At 43.4% G+C, this 12568-nt stretch overlaps 2 protein-coding genes across 3 annotated transcripts in view; both read left to right on the top strand.

Moving 5' to 3' along the window:
* Nucleotides 1–2475: 2475 nt before the first annotated feature.
* LRRC8D (leucine rich repeat containing 8 VRAC subunit D) overlaps nt 2476–12568 on the top strand; it is a 52885-nt gene continuing 42792 nt past the window's right edge. For both annotated transcript variants that reach the window (XM_086841511.1, XM_086841510.1), the window contains exon 1: nt 2476–2725. The gene's annotated coding sequence lies outside the window, so the exon portion shown is untranslated. The remainder of the gene's footprint in view (nt 2726–12568) is intronic.
* ZNF326 (zinc finger protein 326) overlaps nt 2584–12568 on the top strand; it is a 95698-nt gene continuing 85713 nt past the window's right edge. Inside the window, exon 1 of the mRNA XM_086841515.1 lies at nt 2584–2725. The gene's annotated coding sequence lies outside the window, so the exon portion shown is untranslated. The remainder of the gene's footprint in view (nt 2726–12568) is intronic.

Genomic DNA, 12568 nt, shown 5'->3' with positions numbered 1-12568 from the left:
ACTGAAATATTTCCCAGTATGGAATTTCCTCACTGTTTTCTGAGGAACCACTGTCACACTCTATTTTTGACACCATCTCTTCCTTATGCTCACCTTCTGCTGGTGTTCCTTTAGCACCTGGCTCCCTTGGACTGGGCTTGGACACCTGCTGGACAATGTCATGCAGGTATATATGACATGCACACTATGGCTGTTCGAATGAAAGAAGGAAACAACTGGAATTCATCTTAGAATAAATGGTCAGGTTTCAACCTAGCCAAAACTGTAACTTTGTTGGAGGGCTGATATTTTCTAAGCATTTTTAATGATTTGAGAATGAGGATAACAATAAGGCTGGAAAATATGACATTTGGCTACTCAAGGAATTTGAAAAATTGAAACTAAAATGCAGTTGTAAAACCAAACAGGATTGGTTTATCCTGTGAGGCATATGGCTGCATTGCTATTGCTTGTTAATGTAACCCCTAAACAATATTAGTTTATTTAATTGTAAAGGGCCAATGTCAAAACCTTGCAAGTGGAAAAGAGCCATTTTACCCCCACAGACTCCATTTTTGGGCATATTTTCTATTAGATAGAGTAACAACAGTTGGAGTTTTTATTTGTCCCAAACTGAGCTCTTTTAAATTCATAATTCTCCTCTTTTCTGTCCCGCCTCAGCATATCCTGGGTGGTCAAAGCCAGAAACAGAAATCTAGAAAGAGCTGCCCAGAAGTACCCAGACTTGCGCCTGGGGAAGACCAAACCTGAAACAGTGGGAAAGGTCTCTCCTAGAAAATCTTGAAAGAGAGGGTGTAGAGAGGTTTAAATTAAAACCCATTTGTGTTACCTTCAAATACATACCAAAACAAGTGGGGAAAAAAAACCAAAACCAAAACCCAAACCAAAACAAAAACCAAACAAGCAACCCAGCATATGTTCTGTAGGAGGTAAGTCCTTCACACTTGTGTTTGCCTTGTCAGAAAGGGAATCTTAATTGGATCCGGATCTGCCCAGTTCCAGGTGTCTTCTCTCTCAGGTCCCCAGAGCCATTTGTTTGTTTTGCTGGTGTGCCTCAGCTTGGCAAAGTATCTTGATTGCTAAGTGAATGTGGATTCAGCCAGCTCTGACCAGCTCTGGCATCTGAAAAAATCCTTTTTTCTTCCGCTTGAATTTCTCTGCCAGCTGCCTTCGAGTCAGGATTTCCCAGCCAGCAGCTCTTGTTATTATCTGTTTTCACTTGCCTTGATGTTTACCAGATTGGACTGCTTTTATCTCTATTAACTCAATGCGGAGCCCCAGTATTACACACCCTATGTGCCTTGGCCACTGGGTCAGAGCAGAAATAAGTAAATAGATAATAAAATCACCTTATTGAGAAAACAGTGAGGTCTAAAATGCTGGCCAAAAATAACACAAGTGATGATGATCTCAGGGAAGAAAATAACTAAAAGGCCAAATGAAGGTATTAAAAATCAAAGCTTAAAATATTTGACAGCTCATTAGACTAAATCTGAGCTCTGCTAAAATTCCCTACCAGATGAAAACGCTGGTATGAAAATAGTGTTGAACAGCTGAGAGCAGGACAAGCTGGCCTGATTTTTTCTGTTCTCAGAAGTGAATTGTGGTTTTATTTGTAACCTTAGATGCATCATACAGTCATTTAGACCAGAAGGTCTGGTTAAAATTGCATCTAAAAATATAAAGGGGAAATTCTCAATCTTTAAGGGGCCATAAAGCTAATCTGAACAAGCACAAAAAGATCACTTCAATTTCTTCCAGTTGTTGAAAACACGGAATATGTTATATTCATATGGAAAAGATGAGCTCGTATCTTTTTTTTTTTTTTTTAATCCATTTTTGATCAAGACCAATACACTTTCAAAGGTAATAGATTACATCCGTTTAAAAAGACCCGCAGGTCTGATCACGTGTCGGCTCGGTGTTCAAGAAATATTTAAGGATATCAGATAAGGATACCGGCTCTTCAGTTAAAGAAGAAAAAAACCAAAAAACTAGTGGTTTTCGGTGTGAGGATCAGGCTTCTTCCTCAGTGTCCTGCATTCAGCCTCTGGAGTCGCAGTGGAGGAATCCGTCCCTGCGATCCCAGCGGTGCCGCCCCCGCCCAAGCTAAAGCTGCCTTCGACTTTTTGGTTCCCCCAAGGGTTCAAGATAGACAAAATAACTTTCCTCCTTCCCCATGAAAATATTTTAATAATTAAACCACGTATTTTGAACTTGTCGCTGTTTTATTTGGCTCACGCACTACGTTCCATGTACCTGCGCACCGAGAACACCCCACGGGCTTTGCCGCCCGGCGCTTCGCTCCCAACGCGCCCCGCGGACCCGTCCCAGCGCCGCGGTGCAGCCCGGCAGCCCCGGCAGCCCCGGCCCCGGCCCGGCCCGCGGGCACCTGAGCGCGGCGGCTGCGCGGGGGGCGAGCGGGCGGGGCCGGCCCAGCCCGGCCCTCACATGCGCGGCGCCGCGGGAGCCATTGGCCGCCGCCCCGCCGGCCCCGCCGCCGGCAGCCGGTGCTGTCCGCACGCCGAGCCATGCGGGTGCGCGCTGCAGGACGCTGCTAGGAGCCGAGCCCGCCCCGCCTGTGCCCGCCCGCATGGCAGCGCCGCGGGACTGACCGCCGCCGAGAAGCTCTGCGCCCCCGCCGCACGCACGGCTCGCCTCGGCTCGGCTCGGCTCGGCTCGGCCGGGCGGCTCTCGGGGTCCGCAGCCCAGAGCCGTCCCTGAGGTGAGGCGAGCGCGGGGCCGGCGGGAGGCGGTCGGGCAGGCGGCGGAGGGGCCGCGGGGAGGGGACGGCATCTTCACCGCACCCCGCCGCTCCGTCCCCGCGCTTTCCGTGGCGTTTCCCTTTATCTTTTTCTGCGTGCAGACCGGCCTGGGCCGGTTCGCTGGTGCTGCCGCCAGCGCCGGTGTGCCTCGGCGGCACGGCTGCCGGCGGGACCCCGCGGGCGGCTGCGCCCGTCGCGCTGTTCTCCCGCGGGATGCGCATCCACGCAGGACGTGCCCGCATGGGCGGGGGGCAGCGGCCGGGCTGGGGGCACGGCGTGGTGCCGGGGAATGCGGCTGCAACCGCGAGCCCCTTTCGAGGCCGGTGGGGTTGGATCCGGCCCCTCTGGGGGCCGCCAGCTGTGCGGCTTTTGTGTGGGGTCAGCTGTGCTTCGTGTTGGAGCACACGCAGATTAAAGGGGCCCAAGCCAATCAATAAAGCACATCTTGGGGGCAGAACCAGCCCTTGTCAGATAACCATCTCTGTTTTTTTCGAGGCGCGTCTCCTCCCTCCCCCTGCTCCCCAGTACGTGGCAATACCGACTCCCGCTCCTTTAGGATCCCTGAGCCTGGCACAGCAGCTCCTGTCTTGCAACCTCCATTTCCCCCGTCACAAGTGCTGCCACTGCTCTTAAACAGACACGAATTCAGGCGCAGAAGGCTTGTGACTTTGCCCAGCATCCTTTAGGGGAGCTGGTCTGCGGTCACTGGGGGGATTCAGGCTCTGCGTTTACAGCACGCCTGCAGCCCGTGGCACTTTCTCCTCTGGACGTTCCCAGTGTGTAAGAGCCATGAGATAGGTTACTCAGACTTGAAAATGGAGGACGGTAGTGGTGGTGGTGTTGTTTGGTGGATAAGTCTTAGCAGTACTTCCTGTAATGGTGGTGCTGAAAGTGATGTTTTACTTGACTCAACTGCTGGTGCAGAGAGCACTTTGGGGTGCCTGCTACTTGTAAGCTTTGCCAGTTAGAGCTTTAAAAAATCCCCAAACACTACAGGGAAGTATTTGGATATTTTTCAGCGTTATGTCTGTGACCGTGATAGGAAAGGGTAGTATTTTCTGCATCTAAAACTGAAGGTGGGGAGTGACAATGCCTGTTTGTTTGGGAGAGAGGGCTTTAGGATGCGAGAAATTTGCATGAGCAGGGCTGAGATTTTAAACCCACAGCTCAGAGCTATCAAAAAAGCACTCTCATGCCAGATGGGGTAGCGAAGTCCCTTTCTCTGTGTTTTTGGTTTTTTGTTTGTTTGTTTGTTTTTTCTTTTATTTCTGTCTTGTTTGTTCTTTTTGGTGGCGATGTTTTTTTTTTTTCCTTCACCTCTTCCTGTAGGCAAAGGAAACCATCTTTCTTCAAACTTAGGGTAAGGTTGGTGTCGTGTTATTTGTTCTTGATTGTCATCTTAAATTAATTCACCAAGCCTTACTTGGGGCCAGGATCCTCTTTATTCTTTGTATCTTACAAATGCTCTATAAACCTTTTATTGTTAGTTGAAACTGATTTATGGGGTCCTGACCTAGGAATTTGCTTCTTTGGCTGTATTTTTTTTTTTACACACTTTTCTCCTGTGTCTCTATACAGGCATTGCCTTTATAGTAAACTCATTTGGTGCTTTGCCTGTATCTTGCTTTGTGTCAAAAACACTTGTCTGTTTGCTGTGTCTGTTTTCTTGCACATAATAGCAGGGAATATTAAATAGATGCTTTCATTTGTAATTGTGATTACTTCAACACAAAAGATTAAAAGTTTACAATGGCTATATGAGGTTATGTGGGGAAGGGAGCAGTGTTAAGCCATCATTTGTTTTGTAATATCCAGGTAGGCACAATAGATATCTCTACTAGTCCTGACATCCTTGAGGGGATGGTAATCTGTCCGGTGTGTTGAGATCTGGAAAAGGAATTCTAAGTAGCAGTATCAGCAATGGAGAAAGACTGTGTGCTGCAGTCAGAGGAAGGTAATTATTAATAGGAGCCAACCTCTATAATAACAATGCAGAGAGAGTGAAAGCACTTGGGTGCTTGCCCTGGAAAAATTAGCTGGTGAACATTGTAGTAACACATAGCTGTACACCTGAAATGTAGTTCTTGTATTCCAGTTATTTCTTAGCCCTTTATGCCTGTTGTCTCCTTCTCTTTTGTAGCAATACATGAGTGGTGGTACAAAGATACCACAGCTCTGCCTCCTGTTTATGGACAGTTTTCTTGACTGCATTCCTGGATAGTGAGTAAAAAAGCTAGTGCTGTTTGTGCTGGGCTTGCAATAAGTCCTGCTAGTGACAGGAGAATAAGAGAATAAAGGCTGGTAGAGAAAAGGATACGTCCACCCCTGTGGTCAAAAGCACTTGCAGCTGTGTGTGTTGTGGCTTGGCGCAATTTTTTAAGAAGGGACTGTACTGAAGTTTCCTGGGTTGAAGTTGGTTCTTTTAAATTCTCTAGATCTTCCCATTTCTTCTGTGTACAGAGGTCCCATTCAAAGTCTTTTAAAGCCAGTGGCAGTAAGTGGGTTTTGGATCAGGCCCTGTACACAGGCTGAGTTTCTGACCTGCTGTGTGCTCTCTGATGGCACCAGCGGCTGTGTCAGGTCCTGCTTTTGTGGCGTACTCCAGGGTTGGCTTGGGCTGCTGTGCAGACAGAGTGCTGACTCAGCACCTCAGCCCAGGGTCTCCCTTTGCTTTCTCCTGCACCTGTAAGAGCCAGAGGGGAGTTTTGGCACAGGTACACGGGCACTGTGATCACTGAGTTACTGTCCTGAGGCTCGAAGCACTTAATCTGTGTGTGGCTGCTGAAGGCTGCTTTGCTGAGAAGTAGCTTGAGTCACAAATGGGGGAACATGAAGGAACTCAGTAAACAAGTTTCTCAACCGGGTGCCAAAAAAAACGGGAGTTCCAGGGTAAGTATTTCACAAAATAATGAACTCTGAAGGTTTTAATTTCCTTTCAGAAAAACAGTCTTCATCTTCCAATTCACAAAGTTGCTGTAGATCCCTAAATATCACAAAACATGATTAGCAGTATTTGTTATATGCAGATGTTACATATAATAGTACAGTAACATTAAGTGGAAAGAAAAGACCTGTAATTTCAGTTTCTGCTCTTTAAATTCTTCCATTTGTTGCTAGCATCGAATGAGGACTGCACAGTTTTCCTTTTGTGGTTTTTTTTTCCTTTCTGTTTTATTTATTTATTTATTTATTGTCTCTTGGTGGTGAGAAGATTATATCCTAACCAACATAAAAAGAAAAAGCTCTTGCTGTGTTAAGAAAAATGGAATTATTTTTCCCCAGAAACCTTACATTTAGATAAAGACTTGTCTGTGCTTTTGCTTAACTGATATTTCAAATATGTTGTTTTAACAAGCAGTGAAAAGTCTGTGGACTTCACCAGGCTAAGACTTGTGTCCATGACTAATTTTCCATGTATGTATAGTTTCATGAGTCCACATGCATGCATGAGGCTCTTTGGGGTCACGTTAGTGCTGCTTAATCCTGGAAGTGTTTATTCTTGGCTGTGATGATGAGCTGCTATGGGTCCACACAGGGCTGAAATATGAAGAAAGGTGTTTGTGAAATGCCGTTTTCTAGCAGCTGCTAGCATTATGTTTTGTGAAAGCAATTGTAGTTAGTGTTTCAGGGCTATCCTGTGCCTCTAACCTTGAGAACCCTTTGAGCTATGTTCTTTAAGTTTGACTTGCTTGCATTGGGGATGGGTTTGGCTCAAGATCTTTTGGTTGGAGCAAATTGAGTACAATTTTCTTTTAACCATATAACAAAGAATAGATACCAATTGCTTGCCAAACAATTTCTCACTTCAGAGATTAGAAACAAATTTAGGAAAGAACAAAGCCAGGATTTCTAGTGTGTGACTTTTTGAGAATCATCTTGGTTTTGGCATGTTAAGAAGAAAATGCGTCACAACTGAAGTTGGCACCTAATACTGTCAGTAATACTAATTTCCACATCATTAATTTTAACTGACATTGCTTCAATCTTTCTCTTACCACAAATTTATTTCATTAAAAGAACTGAAGTTCTTTTAATTTATTTCTGTATTCTCTTTACCTGTAGCAAGAAGAGGTTCTTGTCTCCCTTCAGGAAATGGATAGGAAGAGAAGTTAAAAGACGTTCATGTAGCAGCTGCCAGAATGTTCAGGGAGATATCCTTGGAAGGAGAAAACTTGTTTTCTTGAAATCAAGCCAGCAAAATGCCACTTTTGCCCAACACTTGGAGACAAGCAGTAGTATGTGAAGTGAGTATGGCTGCACCAAGGACTCATTTGTTAGAACTGTTTTAAAAGAAATACCTTAGTTTTTCTTCTTCTCCCTCTTCAAGTATAAATCAGGAGACAAAACTATATTGTTCATGTAGCCTCAAAAGTAATTTTCCTTCTTTCCACTTGAGCTCTTTCCTCAGAAGTGATTTGTTCCGAGACTGAAGTAATTGCGACATTCAAGACTTAAGAAGCAATCGTGGTGTAAAATACAGCCGCCCTTAGGGAGGAGCAAGGATCGTTGTTGCTCAGATATTTTTTCTTTTTTGGAGGCCCTTTTTTCTTGAAGGTAACTCTGATTAAGAAGCAGAAGGAAATAACTAGGCTGAAAGCATGTGGCATCCAGCAGTGGGTGAGGATAGCATTTGTGTTTATTCATCATGGTCTTGCTTTTTGTATTGTGTGATCAGTAGGAGAAATAGTCTGATTCTTGTGATCTGCCTTGCTCCTTGTTAGTGTTACAAAAATAAAAAACCCAAACAACCAAAAAAAAACAAAACAAAAAAAACACCACCAAAAAAACCCCTCTGTATATGGTCTTCTTGTCAAAAGTTAGGCATCCTCAGGTGTTCTGTCTTATGATGATCTACTTTGAAGACCAGAAAATTGCAGTGGAAGGTTTCTCAGACCTAAGGGATGGGCACTACAGATAATTAAATGCTGTTACCTTTTCCTGTCAGGTATCTCCTTAAATTGTTTGTTTGCTGTGCATATAAATTTGAAAAAAAAAAATCATAGTTCTCAAACTGGAGTTTCAAAATCTCTCTATTCATTTGCTCAGGATTTTTCTGTCTTAAGTTGTATCTCCTGATGATTTTCCCTGTGTGGTTAGACCAGGGGTGAGGTGGACTCAAGTGTCTGTTGCCATTTTAGATGTCTTACCTGTGACACTCAGATGGAACTGGTAAATATGATGAGACCATCTGCTGGAGACAGTGATGCTCAAGATGAGTCCCCTCCCTGCATTCACTATGTAAAGATACACAGAGAAAGGAAAACTCCATACAGGAAGGCTTTTTATAGTCCTGATGAAGCAGTGAGACAGGCCTGTCCTCATGCAACCTATTGGCTACAAAGTCACAGCCAATACATAGGTTTGTCTTTTTTTCCTCTGTTGAACTTCATTCTTTACAAATCAGCATTGAAATAAGTTTCTTTATAAAAGGTATTCCTGATTGCCCTTGAGTTCTACAGAAGCAAGGGCTGCCACACCTCATGTTTTCAAGTCTGGCCAATGGCACAGATACCAACATGCCTGTTAAAAACGGGGATTTTTTTGTATGAAAAAAAAATTGAAGCGCTTTACTTTTGCTGCAGTGATTTTCCAACCTGAGATTACAGCTTTAAGGACAGAACAAGTATAGAACATGGGATGTGTATATGAAAATGATGTCTGAGTATTTTCTTGTTCTTCATCATTGTAGGATAGGAAGGAAAGGAAGCTTACATGCTTTCAGCTGGTGTGAGAACTTGTATAAAAAATGCTGATGCTCGCAATTACCCCAGTGCAGGCTTACTGAATCTGTGTGTGTGAGGGATTGATATATTTTGATCATAAAAAGCTGATTTTTTTCATGTTATGTCAATAAAATGTATGGTTTGTTACCTGTCTCAAATGCACTGATTAAATAACCAAGCTTATACAACACTGATTCGTTAATCGTTGAAAATAACCTTTCGGTTCAAGAGCTTTCTCTGTGAAAATTAATATTTTATACAGAAGTGTTATGTAATAGACATTTTGTTGCCTTTGCAGTCTTGCACAGAGGAGCATGGTGTTAAGCTGATGTAGTTTGGATTGTTCTGTATAAATTTTCCCACTAAACCAATGCAAATATCAGTGAATAATGAGGAAAAAAAAAGTTCACATTGCATATTTGTAAATGGTGGTTTGTGTACAGATCATGGAAAGGGAGGGTAGGAGTTGCTTTGGTGTGACAGTCTCTGCATTGAAACTTGAGGGAGCAGTGTTAAGAGGTAGTGCACTGGCTTGCTTTGTTTCCAGGCACCACTGTGGTTACACACGCTTTCCACATGCATTAGCAATTGCCTTCATCAAGGATGCACAGAAGAGCCAGACTTCACGCTTAATCTGACTGGTGTTTAAAAATACAAACTGAGAAGTCCACATACAGGCTTCCTCTCAATGGCTGCCATCCAGAAACTTTTATGTACTTACTTTCTGACTATTTAAATTAAGAAATAAAGCCTAACCTACCTAGTTTAGCAGATGAGCTGACAAAAGGGAAATGAAACTCTTCATGCAATTCAGTTTTTTTAAGTAATGTTGGGTTGTTTATAACCCATACTAAATTACTTCAAGTTTTGCTTTGTTTGCCTTGATAGTAGAAAGAAAGGGAAAACTGGCTGATAGTTTTGCTTCTCTCCTTTCCTGTTCTTCTGACAACAAATCTATTGGCTCTGGAAACAAGGAAGTGGAGGAATGCAGATACATGAAGGCTCATTGGTTCTACAGAAATTCTGAGTTTGATCAGTGCTGGTGTCCCAATGAAAAGCGGGTAGGAAAGTGTCTAACAGAAGAGTAATGGAAGAAAAGTGGTCTTAGAAAAAGCAGTGGACTGAGAGAAACAAAATTGTTCTAATAATCATTCAGAAAAGTGAAAAATGCACAGGCTTGGACAAGATTATTTTTCTGGTGTTTAAAACTTGTATTTATTCTATGTTTATTTTTTGTGAAAGTTAATTTAGGACGTACTTAGATTGAAAGGTGAATTTAAGAGTGTCTTTATTAGCATTGATCAGTTTAACCCATGAAACATTTTTAAAGAAAGAAATCACTGAGGCCAGAGTTACAGGAGAACAAAGATAGTAAAGCCTGAAAATAAAAACATGAGAAACATGTAGAAATACCAAGGAAAATAGTAATAGTGAGGCAAAGAAAAGGAGATAACAAAACTTTGGAGAAAAGTGTGAGTAAATGTAACATAAATTTATAAAGCATGAGGTTATATATAATGTTCTGCAAGTGGAAAGTGTATGAATTCTGCTTGTTTGAGGGTGCCTCATTCCAGAAACAAGGTTTTCATGCTCACAGTGAGTGGCAAAGTTTTCCCTGTTTGGAGTCAGCTTGAAAGCAAATTATTTAAAAAAATTAATTGCATGAAATGTAATGGGTACCTGAAGTTTATGGGTTGAATTAGTACAAGCCTGGTTTTGACTAATGGTTTGCATGTGCCTCATTTGTATTTTAAGATTGTAGTCCATCCATGTGCACAGTGGCCCAGAGCAGCCTGGAAACAACCAGTGTGCAGCTGGTCAGTATGGGGAGCAGAGTGCCCCTTCTCTGCTGTTTCTGCTGAAGGGGATGGTGGTTTTCCACACTATCATAGCTCCTGATTTCTGTCACCTCATCCATGTTAAGACTTCCTCAGTGTTTGATTATTGACCTGTTTGCTGTTTGAACTTGTGAAATCTTAGATCCAGTTTGCTATCTGCTAAAGGGTGTAATACCAGAGCTCCCAGTGGCAGCCCCCTCTCATATTGCCTGTGGGGCACACAAAGTTAGCTGCAGCACTGAAGTTTTGCCTGCTTGACCAGCAGGGTTTGATTTGTTGATGTCTTTGCTATATTCCTGCTGTCTGCAGCAGAAGAGAGGAAGTGGGGAGGAGTTTGCACACAGCCTCTGGCTCATGGATGGGGGAAGAGGAGGTGCCCACCAAGGGAAGGGAGGAATTACAGGGAGCTCCCAAATTAAACTGGGTGTTGGGTGTCATGTGAAAAGCTGCAGCAAGGCCCTAGAATGGACAATGAACTCTGCAGGGAGTGGTGCTGGGATCCAGTTGGCTCCCATGTAGCAGGAGCAGTGCCTAAGGTGCTTTCCAAGGGGAGTGTGGTTTCAAGACCAGCTGGAGCAAATTTGAGCTTGCACTGCTGTTGAAAGGGGAAGTCCTGCCTTCCAGCCCACCCTCTGCTTTGGGCAAGATGCCTTTCCCAGGCACACACCATGGAGAGAGCAGGAATGTTAAGTAGCAGGGTGGCCACAAATCAGCTTCAGCTAATTGCAAAACTTACTCAGAGATAGCAACAAAATCTGGTATTTATCTGGTTAGGTTACATGCTACTTTTGACAGTATTTCTACAGTAGGGATCAGTGCTGGAGTTTTTCTTCTTTTTTGATGGCATGACACTTTCCCTGTGTGCTGGTTTGTTGTTTTTCTTATGCAGCAGCAAGGGAGGAAGATGGCATTTTAGCTGAAGAGATTGTCAGATGTCTGCCGTTGTCTGGGTACTTGGAGATACATGCAGAACTGAGAATTAAAGCTGAAATTAAACCTATAATGACTGGAACTGCTTATATATTTAATTAGCTGAGGTTGTTGGGTTTTTTTTCCAAAATCTCTACTTCTTCCCCAAAATACTGTGACTTCCCTCTTCCTTTCTTTACAGAATTTATAATGATTTGTTCTAAGTGCATTGTTTGGGTTTTTTTCACTCTCTTAACAATGATTATTTCCCTGTTAAAAGCTTCAGAAATACTGTTTTCCTTAATGGAAAAGGATGTTTGATCAAGTGACTGTACAAATGGAGGCAGCCACATGTAGGCTACTGTATATAGGATGTGGCATTTGGAGGTTGCACGTGTTATGCCTGAAGTGCCAAGTGCCTGGCTGTGATTCAGATGAAATTGGCACTGGCTGATGCCACCTTCCCAGTGTAAATGTGGTGTCTTTCCCTGTGCTGTAGGGCCCTGAAAGAAAAGTATTGAAGTGAATGAGTGCCAGAGGGGACAAGGTTAAACGAGAAATGGTGCATGTGCTCCTTATTTAATCCCCTTCAGAGCCACAGTCTCACAAACTGACTGTACCAGTGGGTGTGTATTCTTGTATCAAAGCAGATGTTTCTGTAAGAAAGATGTTGTTTTGTTTTAATAAATTGAGGTTGTCACTTCAAAAGTGGGGGAGGGAGGTGAAGGAAGTAGCATGAAGTGAGAATTTGTCAAATGGGATTTGGAACAAAATCCATGAGAATTTTTGTGGTAAGAACTGCGGGAAGGAATCCTTCACTGGTCTTGGCATTGCCCAAACATCTACTTATGTATCTCTATGATTTATATAAGAATTTCTGCTTTTACTGCTTTTAGATTGGTTTTTGGTTTGTTGTTGTTTTTTGTTGTTTTCTTTTGTTTGCTTTAAACGAAGATTTTTTAAGTGTTTTGTCATTTGTTATCCTTTACATTTCCTCCAGGTATGATCCAATCTGTGTGCTCAGCATATTCTGGGAAGGGGAGGAGGGTGGTGGTGATGGACCTCAGCAGGCTTTCAGATTGTGATTCAGCTCTAGAAGACAAGCTCTCCTGTTCTTCCACACCTTACCTAGTGTGGTGGTGGTGGTGCTGTTCAGACTCTCCTGGCCCCTTTCCTTAAATGCTGATACATTCTCAAAAAACACAGTCCTGCTGCTTTGAAGATGGGAGCTGCCTTTGCGTGCTGTTTTCTGAAATGGTTTGTTGCCTTTGGGGGCGGTGCTGAGGAGGGATCGGAGGGCATGGTGAACTCTGTTCAGGCCCTTCTTACATGG

Source organism: Cyanistes caeruleus, chromosome 9, assembly GCF_971803275.1.
Source record: "Cyanistes caeruleus chromosome 9, bCyaCae1.hap1.1, whole genome shotgun sequence".
Taxonomy (NCBI): Eukaryota; Metazoa; Chordata; class Aves; order Passeriformes; family Paridae; genus Cyanistes; species Cyanistes caeruleus.
The sequence above is the reverse complement of the archived record's forward strand: the minus strand, read 5'-3'. Positions and strand labels throughout refer to the sequence as shown.